At 41.7% G+C, this 13,474-nt stretch overlaps 1 protein-coding gene and 1 long non-coding RNA gene across 2 annotated transcripts in view; one reads left to right on the plus strand and one right to left on the minus strand.

Moving 5' to 3' along the window:
* Positions 1–4,079: 4,079 nt before the first annotated feature.
* Positions 4,080–13,332, minus strand: LOC118239468. The gene is made up of 3 exons (XR_004771685.1): positions 13,202–13,332; positions 10,384–10,503; positions 4,080–4,190 (listed from the first exon to the last, which is right to left on the minus strand). It is a non-coding gene; the product is annotated as an uncharacterized LOC118239468 (long non-coding RNA).
* Positions 13,282–13,474, plus strand: part of Ccar1 (cell division cycle and apoptosis regulator 1) — a 45,942-nt gene continuing 45,749 nt past the window's right edge. The window contains exon 1 of the mRNA XM_027388239.2: positions 13,282–13,409. The gene's annotated coding sequence lies outside the window, so the exon portion shown is untranslated. The remainder of the gene's footprint in view (positions 13,410–13,474) is intronic.

A 13,474-nucleotide genomic window follows, 5' to 3' on the forward strand; every position in this document is an offset into this window, starting at 1 on the left:
TGAAGGCTCTGTTCTTAGGAGGACTGTGCAAAAAAACAAAAAAAAAGAAAAACTTTAATTTTCTCAGCAAGAGGGTATTGTATTAATGTGAACTATCCTTATTTTTGTGCAAATCCTCCAGGGAGTTTCAGAGCAAGAAAGGTCATGATAAAATTAGGTCAAGATTCCCTTGGCTCTCAATATCCTGGGCTTTGTGCAGAGAAATTACTGACTTTACCTATGAAACTAGCCTATTAACTCTTGCCTCTAAACAAGGCAGTCCTTGTCTTTGCCATTCTCTCTGGATCCCAGTGTCTAGAATACTTAAAGATCTCTTAAGAAATGGCTGGTGAAAATGTGCTGAGTAAGGCATATTTTCCTTGTATATACTCCCTAGTTGTGGTAGCGCAATTTCTTTCTGCCCTTCACCTAGTTAAGTGCCAGCCGTGAATTGTGATGTGACATCTTTGCAAATGGGAATGCTGGTTCATTGCACATGGCACTCCTAAACCTGCTCTGCTTTGTCACTTTGATGTGGCATATTTAGCCATTGTTTGGTTGTGTAAGCCATCTAGATTTTTCCAAATGAAGTGGGCATTTCATAATGTATTTCTCACAGCATTAGAAAGTAAACAATGCCATCCTGTTGTCAGACATAGTTTTCCCAAATTTTTCTGAGCACATTAGGACAGGCTTGTGTATTAGTTGTAGAGCTGGACTTGTTTTTTAAGAGTCTTGTCTTGTGTAGCGAGTCATGAACTATGGCTGAGGATAGTAAGAACTTCTTTTTCCACTTTTTCTTCTGAAACTGTGTCTCACTGTGGAGCCCTGGCCAGCCTGGAACTCGAGACATATACCAAGCTGGTTCCTGTACTGTTGTGACCTTTATCCAGAACTTTGTAAGTGCTGGGTTAGCACTCCTAAAAACCTTATTTCCCTTTCTAGACCTTTGTTTTTATGGTTTTTTTGTTTTGTTTTGTTTTGTTTTTTTTTTTGAAGGGAATCATGTCTCTATATAATCTTTCCAAGGCTTTTTCTGGGTCCTCTGCCTTCCTTTTTTTAAGACATTATCTCATTATGTAGTCCAGGCTGGCTTTAAACTGTTTTGCTTCAGCATGCAGGATGATAGAAAACAACACAAATAATACAGTGCTTGCCTACCATTCTGGGAGACCCCTGTGTCCAATACCCAGTACTGCAGAAAGGATCAAGTGTGTTTGTGCGGAACTTTTCTGTTGGAGGTAAATACACTTTAAATGTAAGTGAAATATGCCTATTTGATTGTGTGACTTTTCCACTCCCATCTGCTAGAGTGCAGTCAGGTAGTTTTAGTCACTGGTTCTTATATGCAGGTAGACTTTCCCTATCCTACAAACTTAATTGTTGATAGGAACTTACTTCCTAGGGTAAATTTAGTCTTGAAATTTTTCAAGTGCAATAGTAACACCCCTGGTATACTGGAATTAGAATCTTCTTATCTCAAACCACCAGCTCAGACCTTACAGCCCCACATTAATCACTACACATAGTTTCCTAAATAAATCTTTGGTGATGAGCCACCAGAAGCTCTGGTGATTAAGTCAAGGTGCAGAACAGGGAATTATGCTTCTTTCAGCAACCAAAGTTAGATTTCCATGCCCAAAAAACCAAGAAGTACTTGTATTTCCTATCTGTTCTCTTCAAATTTTAACTGAAAGTAGATTTTAAAATCAAGGTAGAATTTTGAAAATAAATAGGACATTAACAAAATGATAAGTTTCTCTCCCTAAGTGTGGTCCACACACCTTTAACTCTAGTTCATGGGGAGGTAAAGGCACTAGGATTTTAGGTTGAAGGCCAGCCTCAGCTACATGACAGCATGTCTTACAGACTGCATTGTACAACATCCCACCCCTACCTCCACCCCCCACTATTGAAGCTTAGAAAACAGTTCTCTCTTGACTGCAAGCGACAAGAATGGCCAGTAGCTTACCCCATGTTACACAGCAAGTCAAAAGGGGTATGAGTGATATGATTATGGGTGCTTTGCTTCCACGTCACATGTGTGCCATGTGTGCTGTGCCCATAGAAGCCAGTAGCGTCCCCTAGAAACTGGAGTTAGTCTGTTGTGAGCTGCCATCCTGATGCTGGAAATCTAACCAAGGTCCTGGAAAAGTAACCAGTAAGCCACCCATGGATGAAAATGCTCTTAAATTTCAAGTGCTACATAAAGTTATGCAGGAAAAGCAGAATTGAGGTTTTACTAAATAGAGCTAATAGGAAAATATAAAAATTATTTATAAAACAGTTTTGTTTCCATTGTTTACCTACCTGTTTTCATTCACATATTAAAAGTCTCAAATTCTCATTTGTTCATTAAAGCTTAGTTTTATGGTTTGTATTTTGTTCTATTAAGTGTGTGTGTATATATCCCAGAACCAAATGCTCTGATCCCTAGGTGCAGGAATTGCATGTGTGAACCACCTTATTTGTTGATCAAAAGCATAAGAGATTGCCTTTACTATTAATAGGAAGACAAATTTTCCACAAAATAGTGTTTTAAATAGTACTTTTAAAGCCCCTTACAATCAAAGTTTAATATATTTGTTTAAATATATTGAAATGAAGGTTTCTTGAAGGAAATTGTGCTAGCTGAACAATTCTAGTTCCTAGCCCTTTGTTAGAAATATGCAAAGTTACTATTTGTAACAGGTTGTATTTTCTCTAGATTGTATGGGTTGTCTTGTTGGGTTGGGTTGGGTTGGGTTTGAGAGAGAGAGAGAGAGAGAGAGAGAGAGAGAGAGAGAGAGAGAGAGAGAGAGAGAGAGAGAGAGTTCCACTTCGTTTGTAGCCAAATAACCTTTACCTAGAGAGTTAACAATACTGGATGTGTTTGTAAAGTTTTTGGTACTCTCCCTATAGGGTATTTCACCAACCTCTATATGCAAGTAGTATATATATTTTGACTATTGTGATACATTCTTTGGCACAAAATGGGGGAGGCAGTCCAAGTAACTTTGAGGATTCGGGTGAGACCTCTTAAGCTGGCGATTCCTCTTCCCAGCACCTGTTTGTGCTGTGATGAAATAGCTTGATTGTATTAGACTTTACAAACACAGCTCATAGGAAAGATTAAATATTTTTAATGCAAGGTATGGTCATATTTTTTTTAGCCTTGATGGAGTTAACATTGTGATAGGTGCTTTAAGAGAAATATTTTTCCAGAAATGGTTTTATAGCTAAAACTGGGCAGCTTTTGCATTGTGATGTGTGGGTATCCTGAAGTTGTTCCATAAGGAGAAAGTTGTACCATCCATGGCAGAGAGATCAACATGAATTTCTATTGGGATCATTTTCTCTCATATAGTGCAAATGAACAAGAAACAGCAGAATGTGTATCACCCGTGCGAGGGAAACATTCACGCTCCTTGCCATATGCAGCCACGCCGAATTTCCTCCAGGCACATGGTAACTTTCCTAAGTGAAGGTCTGGCCACCTGACTCTTGGGATATGTTTACTGTTGGTTTTCACCTATTGCCATCCTGTTGCATCTTCTTAATTGAAGTATTATAAAAAATGCTGTCAGGATTGCAAAAAAAAAAAAAAGTTTAGTTCTTCGCATATGAGGGAAACAGTTAAGGAGAGAGAGCACTTCATCGTGTCAAAGGGAAAGATAATCTTAATGGTTTTAACCCACGGTCAATACTGAGTCCTCTGCACAGAATGGAACACTTCCTAGCAGTACTTGAATACTTGGGAGTTGGAATTGCATGTTACTTGAAAGATCTAATTAAGCTAAATTTTGGTGCACAGCAATTGTACATTATTTCATGTTTATGTAGCAAAATACATTGAAATGTAATAGTATTGAAATCATAAATGTAAAAATAGTTGTGGAAATTGTCTTATTTTCCTTATATCTCATTTGTTTAAAGCATAAATTTTCTTTTATTGTTATAACTAAATAAGGATAAATGAATACTGTAATTGAAAATATATTTTAAGTCTTTGTCATGTGTTTTGTTTGTTTTTTTTTTTAAGCTATTGCAAATTGTATCATTCCTGATTATATACAACTTTGTGGGTGGTATAAAATAAATTTTATACTTCTATTTTGTACCTGGTAGTCTAATTTTTCTTTCCTCCTCAAATTCTCTTTTGTTGTTGTTGTTTTGTTTGTTTTTTAACTTCTTTAGCTCCTCAGTGGTTGTGCATGCCCTTAATTCCAGTCCTAAGGGGGCAGAAAGGAGGGATCTCTGTGAGTTCGAGGCCAGCCTTGTCTACAGATCTAGTTCCAGGACAGCCAGGGCAGAACAAAGAACACACACACACACACACACACCATGTTTAAGCAGAAAATCAGTGCTTTATGTCACACTTAGCACACCCAAAAGCTCCAGATCATTTCATAAAACCCAAAGAAAGAGTTGTTTTCATTGTATTTTATGTGCCTGGGTGTTTTGCCTGCATGCATGTCTGCGCCAAGTGCATGTCTGGGGCCTATTAAAGCTAGAGAGGGCATTCAATTTCCTAGGATTGGACACAGATTAGCCACCATACAGGTACTGAGAACCCAGGTCCTTGGGAAGAGCAGCCCATGCAAATACACACCCCATACTGCCTGTGGGTCTCTTTTTTTTTTTCTCCTGTAGGGAAACAAATCCAAAGCCTCAAACTTGCCAGGCAATTGTTCTTAGCACTGAGCTACAGCCTTGGGAGGCAGAGGCAGGAGGATCTCTGAGCTTGAGGCCACCCTGCTTTACAGAGTGAGTTCCAGGATAACGAAGGCTATAAAAGAACCCTATCTTGAAAACCAAAGGAAAAGACAAAACAAAAAATGTAAACAACACTCTGTGCTAAGCACCCAGGATCTATGAACTGTCTAAGTATTATTGATTGAATATCTGCCCTCCAGCCACAAATTTCATATATTAACATCCTAAGGGCTAATTTAATTATCTAAAAAGCATTATCCTTCAAAAGAATAGAATTCAAAAGATAAAATCATTGACCTTATAAGAGATGTTCCAAGGATGATGCCTTTACTCAGTTGGAGTACTTGCCTGGCATGCATGGAAACTAAAATCTTTGTACCATATGAGGACAGGATGAGAAAGAACTAGGCAAACTGTATCTGCAGGAGGGACCTCAACCAACCATACTGGCATCCCAAAGTTCAGACTATCTTCTAAAGTGTTTTGCCTGCACATATGTCTGTACAACATGTGAGTGGCCAGTGCCTGGCAGAAGTCAGAAGCTGGTCTCAGATTCCCTGAAACTGGAGGTTATGACAGTTTTGAGGCACCATGTGGAGCTAAGTCCTCTGCAAAAGCAACAATGGCTCTTAACTGCTGAGCCAACCCTTTAGCCCCGATCTCAGAATTTTAGTCTTCAAGAACTTGAGAAATAGCACCAGACATTTTGAGTTTGGTTAAGACTCAAAATGGCAAAGCAAAAACCTGTGGGAATATTTGAACTGCAGAGCTGAGGGAAAACAACAACACAGCTATGCGTGAGAGCACTGACTTGTTATCAGCCTGCCAGAGGCTGGGACAGGAAGATCACTGGAGCCTATGACCTGACTACCAGCCTCAGCAGCACAAGGAAACCTTCCTAAGAGGAAAGGGAGAGAAAGAGCAGTATGGAGCGAGTCCACTTGATACAGTGCTTGCCTACATACATAAAGCCCCTAGGTTCCACCTTTATTAGTACATAAATGGAGCATGGTGACACAGACCTGCAACCCTAGCACCTGAAAGATGGAGGCAGGGAGATCAAAAGTCAAAGGTCATCGTTAGCTATATAGAGTGAGTCAAGGTTGCCATGGCTGCATGAGACTGTCTACAAAACAAAAGAAAGCGTCAACAACTGTGACAGTTAAGGGTAGAGGTGCTTTCTGCCAAGCCTGAGCAAGGTCTAAATTCAATCCCTAGAACACACATGATATTAGGCTAGAACCAGTTCCCACAAGTTCTCTCATCCCGACATATTTTCTGTATGAACTCACGTGGACACATACATACCTCTCAATAAATAGGTATGTATTTGGTATAAATATAAATAGAAAAAAATATAAATAGAAAAAAAAGGTATAAATAGAAAGATTGTGGGTTATTAAAACCCACTTTTGGGTTTGTCAGAGTACCCACTTTTTTTGTTTGTTTTTTGTTTTTTGTTTTTTGGAGACAGGGTTTCTCTGTGTAGCTTTGGAGGCTGTCCTGGCACTCTCTCTGGAGACCAGGCTGGCCTTGAACTCACAGAGATCCGACTGCCTCTGCCTCTGCCTCCCCAGTGCTGGGATTACAGGCGTGCACCACCAACACCCGGCCTCAGAGTACCCACTTTTCAAAATGCAATTGAAAGCATCTGGGAATGGTATGAGCCCACACAGGTAGATGAAATAAAACGTGAAGTCCACAATTACTCCCATGTATACACAGTCAATTGTCTTTCAACAATGTGGCATAACAAAGTATTTAACAGAAGAAATCACTATTCCAAATTGGTGCTGAGGAAACTTTTTTTTTTGGGGGGGGGATTCCAGACAGGGTTTCTCTGTAGCTTTGGAGCCTGTCCTGGAACCCAGCTCTGTAGACCAAGCTGGCCTCCAACTAACAGAGCTCTTGTCTCTGACTCCGTAATGCTGAGTTTAAAGTGTGTGCCACCACTGGCCATCTTACTACACTGGATTTTTGTTTGTTTGTTTCCGGAGATAGGGTTTCTCTGTATAACAGCCCTAGCTGTCCTGGAACTGACTCTGTAGACCAGGCTGGCCTCGAACTCACAGAGATCCACCTGCCTCAGCCTCCCGAGTGCTGGGATTAAAGGCGTGCATCTAGGACAGCCTACAAAACAATACAGAGAAACCCTGTCTCAATAAACCAAATAAATAAATAAATAAATAAATAAAAATAAATAAATAAAATGAGGTTTGTGAATGAATGGGATGGGCACAGTACTCCATCCTTTCATCCCAACACTTGAGAGGCAGAGGCAGGCAGATCTCTGAATTTGAGGCCTGCCTGGTCTACATAACACCTTCCAAGTCAGGTAGAGCTATTGTGGTAGTTTGAAAGTGATTGGCCCCCTCATAATCTCATAGGGAGTGGCTCTGTTAGGAGATGTGGCCTTGTTGGAGAAAGTGTGTCACTGTGGGGGCAGGCTTTGAGGCTTCCTATGCTAGAATTCTACCCAGTGTCTCAGTTCATTTTCTGTTGCCTGCAATATGTAGGACTCCCAGCTACGACTCCAGCACCATGTCTACCTGCATACCAGCATGCTCCCCTTGCTGATGGCCTGATATGATAATGGCCTGAACTCTGAAACTGTAATCAAGTTACCAAAATTAAATGCTTTCCTTATAAGAGTTGCCATGGTAATGGTGTCTTCTCACAGCAATAGAAACCCTAAAACAGCTATGTAGAAGGCCATTTCTGAAGACACAAAAGAACCAAAACAGTGAATGAAAAACACCAAGAAAGAAGTATCCTGGGGTGCTGGAGAGATGGCTCAGAGGTTAAGAGCACTGACTGCTCTTCCAGAGGTCCTGAGTTCAATTCCCAGCAACCACATGGTGACTCACAACCATCCGTTATGAGATCTGGTGCCCTGTACTGGTGTGCAGATATACATGGAAGCAAAATGTTGTGTACATAATAAATAAATAAATAAAATCTTAAAAAAAAAAAGTATGCTGGTAGTGTATGCTTTAAATTCCAGTACTCTAGGGGCAAAGACAAGTTGGCCTCTAAGAGTTCAAGGCCAGGCTGGTCTGTATAGTAAATTCCAAGCCTGCCAAGTAAGATGTCTCAAACAAACAAACGAGGCGGCATTCTTATGCATCAGTAACAAAATGGTTTCCAGTTGTCATAGGAAATACTTATGGTATGGAGTATTCAGTATGGGCTGATTGACAGGAAAAGCATCCATGAGGAAGACGAAAGAGTAAACCGAATTTCAAATGTCTTCTATGTTCCGCGTGTGTGTGTGTGTGTGTGTGTGTGTGTGTGTGTGTGTGTGTGTGTGTGTTTAAAGATTTATTTATTTACTATATATACATACAACATTATGCCTCCATATATGCCTGCACGCCAGAAGAGGGCACCATTACATTACATCTCATTACAGATGGTTGTGAGCCACCATGTGGTTGCTGGGAATTGAACTCAGGACCTCTAAGAACAGCCAGTGCTCTTAACCTGTGAGCCATCTCTGCAGCCCCGCTGAAGTGTGTTTTATGATGAGTTAAGATCATAAAATTCACACTGTGGTTTCAGCTCAGTGTCAGAGTCCTTGATTGGCATATTTAAGTCCCCGGGCTCAATCCCAAGTGTCACATATGCAATAAGTAAGATAAATGACAAAATTATGTTTAAATGTTAATTATATTTTTATTAGAATCAAAATTGCCAAAAACCTGGGTGGTGGTGGTGGCGGCCCATGCCTTGATGACATGATTCTTTAAGTGTTAAACATCAGACCCATGTTCAGAGTCCAGCACCCATATAAAAGCTGAGCATCTGCTTTAACCTCAAGTAACCTCGAGTGGCTGTAACGCCATCACTGGCGATGTGGGGATAGCCAGGCCACTGGGGCTTACAGGGTGTGGAGAAATGTTACTGGACAGCACACTTCTAGCTTAAACTGCAAGCTCCAGCTTCAGTGAGAGACCATGTATCAAAAAATCAGTAGAGGGCTGGAGAGATGGCTCAGAGGTTAAGAGCACTGACTGCTCTTCCAGAGGTCCTGAGTTCAATTCCCAGCGACCACATGGTGGCTCACAACCATCCATTATGAGATATGGTGCCCTCTTCTGGTGTGCAGATATACATGAAAGCAGAATGTTGTATACATAATAAATAAATAAATAAAATCTTAAAAAAAAAAATCAGTAGAGCAGAGCTGGAAAGATGGCTCTGTGGTTACAGAACATGCTGCTTTTTCCAAGAGTCTGAGTTCAGGTCCTGGGTTCAGCCACATAAAGGTGGCCCACCCCCAACCGATGACTCCAGCTCCAGGGGATCTGACAGTCTCTTCTGTCCACCAAAGATACCCTACACTCCTGACTAATACAGACTCATGCACATACATATAAATACACATAAATATGAAAAAATAAGTGGAGGCTTAGAGGTTAAGAACACTGGCTGGAGCCAGGCAATCATGGTACCTTTAATCCCAGCACGTGGGAGGCAGAGGCAAGCACATCTCCGTGAGTTCATAGGCCAGCCTGGTGTACAGAGTGAGTTCTAAAACAGGTTCCAAAGCAACGGAGAAACCCTGTCTCAACCCTTTCTTGCCCCAACACACACACACAAAGCACAGGCAGCTCCTCTAGAAGACTTGGGTTTGATTACAAACACTAACATGGCAGCTTTCAATAGTCAATAACTTCAGTTTCAGGAGATCCTATGCCCTTGTCTGGCCTCCATTGACACAAGGTATATAGGTGGTGCAGACATAAATACAATCAAAACATCTATACACATAAAAATGTTAGGAAAAGTTGTAAAAACAAAAAGAGTCGTGTCATGTTATGGTGGCACACACCTTCTATTCCAGCACTCAGGAGGCAGAGGCTGGTGGATCTCTGTGAGTTTAAGGCCAGCCTGGTCTACAGAATGAGTTCCAGGACAGCCAGGGCTATAGAGAAACCCTGTCTGGAAACAAACAGACAAACAAACAAATGCTGTAGGGATATAGAGATGGCTCAGTGGTTATGAGCACTAGCTTCTCTGTTCTTCTAGAGATCCTGGGTTCAATTCCCAGAAACTACATTGGATTATGTAGTTTCTAATCTAATACCCTCTTACAGTGTGCACTATTACAGGCAGATAAAGCACTCATATACATAAAATACACAAATAACCCATTGCCAGATGGTGATGGCATATGCCTTTAATACCCAGAAGTAGGCAGATCTCTGAGTTAAAGGCCACCATGGATTACAGAGCCAATTCCAGGACAGCCAGGACTGTACAAAGAAACCCTATATTGATTAAAACAAACAAACAAACCAAGCAAACAATCAAAAAATTGCAATAGAAGAGACATTCAGTATTGACCTCTGACTTTCATACACCCATACCCTGGCAAGCATAAATGCAAACACATCCAAATAGATAATGACAATAAATAAAACTTTTTTTAAAAAGTGGTGCATGGTGGGGGAGGTTGGAGGTGACACATTTCTTGTGGGAATGTAAAACAGTCCAGCCACTGTAAAAATAGCTGAACATTATGTCAAAAGATAAATATAGGATTATCATATGACCCAGATTTGTACTCAGGGATACAGTCTATTCCCCCAAAGAATTGGAAACAGTTCAAAGAAAAGATTGTGAGTGTTCTGCAGAGGAGGGAAATGAGAAAAAAACATTTGAAGCAGGGTCAGATTATATAATCCTGACTAAACTGCTATTTACCATGTCGTCAAGGCTGGCCTTCAATTTGCAGTAATCCTCCTGCCTGGGAATCTAGGGATGCACCACCGTGGCCAGCTGGAAAGCTCTTTTCCTTCCAACATTATAGGTTCTGCTGGGGTTCTATAATAAAAGACAGATTATAAATCAAAGGTTTGGTTATTGAGTAGGTTTATAAGTCATCATAACAAAGGAATAATGAATTTAGAGTGAGGTGGGCATGACAAAATCCCGTATCAACTTAAACTATCCCTTGACCAGAAACAAAAAAAAAGTAACAAGAAACACTAATTACGTTTGTGCTGGTCTGTTATCTCAGATAGTCAGGAGGCTGAAGCAGAAGGAGTACAAGTTCTAGGCCTGCTTTTTTATAAACTGAAATCATGTTCAGCTCAGGCAACTCTATGAGACCCTGCCTCCAAGAACAAAGAGGGAAAAACAGAAAGAAGATTGGGTAACTGAGTGTTTTTGCAGAATGCTCAAGGCTTGAGATAGTCTCTGATAACATATTCTCTCTGTCTCTGAGAGAAAACATCATGACCAAGATGGCTTTGTTTATTTATTTTATTTTTTGAGACAGGATCTATGTAGTCCTGGCTGTCTTGGAACTTGCTGTGTAGACCAGGCTGGCCTATATAAATCCTCCTGCCTCCTGATTTCTGGGACCAAATGCTGGTCCACCCCAATGGCTATTTTTTTTTTTTTTTTTTTTTTTTTTGGCTTTTTGAGACCAGGTTTCTCTGTGGCTTTGGAGGCTGTCCTGGAACTAGATCTTGTAGACCAGGCTGGTCTCGAACTCACAGAGATCCACATACCTCTGCCTCCCTAGTGCTGGGATTAAAGGCATGTGCCACCAACACCCAGCCAAAAGAAACTTAACTTTTTTTTTAATGCTTTGAATTACTGCCAGGTTATTAAAGAGACAATGACTTGAAATGAATAAAAATAAAAGAGAGCCAATCAATAACAATGAAATTTTTGTTTGTTTGTTTTTCGAGACAGGGTTTCTCTGTGTAGCTTTGGAGCCTATCCTGACACTCGCTCTAGAGACCAGGCTGGCCTGTAACTCACAGAGATCCGCCTGCCTCTGTCTCCTGAGCGCTGGGATTAAAGGCATGTGCCACCAAAGCCCGGTTTGCTAAATGTAATTCTTAAATCAAAGAACTTCTTAGTGTGACATTCTGGTTTCCTTCAGGGTTGGTCATAGATGCTTGAAAGTAGAACTAACCTGCTAGATAGTGGTAGCACACGCCTTTAATCTTAGCACTCGGGAGGCAGAGTCTGGTGGATCATAAATGCTCTTCATTGAACTGCCTGTCTAGGTCCTTTTTGTTTGTTTTTAAAACTGTTACCAGCTGGGCACTGGTGGCACACGCCTTTAATCCCAGACAGAACTCTGGAGGCAGAGACAGGTGGATCTCTGTGAGTTCGAGATCAGCCTGGTCTACAAGAGCTAGTTCCAGATGTCCAGCCTCCAAAGCCACAGAGAAAAACAACAAAACAAAAAAAGTTTCCCTATCCTCTCTTGCCTAGCTCTTGGCTGTTCAGCTCTTTATTAGACCAATCAGAAGGTTCATGACCACTATTAACTACGGTTCCGAGGAATCCTCTGTCCTCTTCTGACCTCTAGGCACACACCTGGTGGACATACATCTATGCAGGCAAAAACCCTCTAGAAATTAAAAAAAAAAATCTAATAAAAGCATCTGTAAAAATTCTGCCTTGTATAGTGGTTTGTTCCTGTAAATCATGGGCACTATGAGGCTGAGGCTGGAGGATTTTTGAGCCCAGAAGTTCTTTTCCTGTTAGGGCTACATGTGGGAAAATATATACACATATGTATAGTAGGTCTTTCTTTGGACTGCCAGCTCTTTAATAATTACACTGGTACTTTTTTTTTTCTTGGTTTTTTGAGACAGGGTTTCTCTAACAGCCCTAGCTGTCCTGGAGCTGGCTCTGCATAGACCACGGTGCCCTCAAACTCAGAGGTCTGCCTGCATCTGCCTCCCGAATGGTGGGATGAAAGGCATGTGGCACCACAGCCCAGCTGAGAAATTTTTAATGTGCATTGTTCTTTTTACCTGTATGTATGTTTGCGTGAGGACAGTTGTGAGCTGCCATGTGGGTGTGGGGAATTGAACCTGGGTCTTTGGAAGAGCAGTCAGAACTATCAACCCCTGAACCATCTCTCCAGCCCCAACACAGAGACTTTTTATTAATTATGAAAGTTTGTCCTTAAGTTGGGCTTGTTTCCAACTAGCTCTTAACATTTAACATTAACCGGTTCAAGTTAATCTACATTCTGCCACACGGCCTGTTATCTCTCCTCAGTACCATGCATCCAACTTCTTCCAAGTCTGGCTGAGGCTGAGTAGTCTCTCTCTCTGTCTCTCTGTCTCTCTGTCTCTGTCTCTGTCTCTCTCTCTCTCCCTCCCCCCTCTCTCAAGTCCTGCCTATCCTCTCTTGCCCTAGACAGGCGAGGTAAGACAGACAGTGTACAAAGAGACCTACTTCACACAGGATGCAGAAAAAGATTATCCCACCACATATGAATGCATCAGCATATCTTCCAAATACTGATTTTTTTAAAATGCCAATTACATCTCCATTTTATTTATTTATGTGTTTATTTTTGTTTGACACAGGGTTTCTCTGTGTAGCTTCGGAGGCTGGACATCCTGGAACTACTAGCTCTTGTAGACTAGGCTGGACTAGATCTCACGGAGATCCGCCTGCCTCTGCCTCCGGAGCGCTGGGATTAAAGGAGTGCGCCACCGACGCCCGGCTACTCCTCCATTTAAAAACACAATTTGGACCTTACACGTTCATCCTTCCAAGCAACTCGCCCTGGAAGAGAAAGTGGACAGCCGGCCACAAGATGGCGGCCAACCTGGCGTGACCACGTGACTCCCATCGGCTCCCTCTCCCTCTCCCTCTCTCTCCAGCCCCGCGTGAGGAAGGAAGCGCGTTAGCCTCAGAGCCGGGCACAAGGACAGCAGCCAGCCAGCTCAGTGTTAAGCGAAGCCAAGGTAACCCGGCTGGGGCACGCTCTGACTCCAGCCGCTGGGGAGGGCGCACGCGGGGAGCGCGCACG

Source organism: Cricetulus griseus, assembly GCF_003668045.3.
Source record: "Cricetulus griseus strain 17A/GY chromosome 1 unlocalized genomic scaffold, alternate assembly CriGri-PICRH-1.0 chr1_0, whole genome shotgun sequence".
NCBI classification, from domain to species: Eukaryota; Metazoa; Chordata; class Mammalia; order Rodentia; family Cricetidae; genus Cricetulus; species Cricetulus griseus.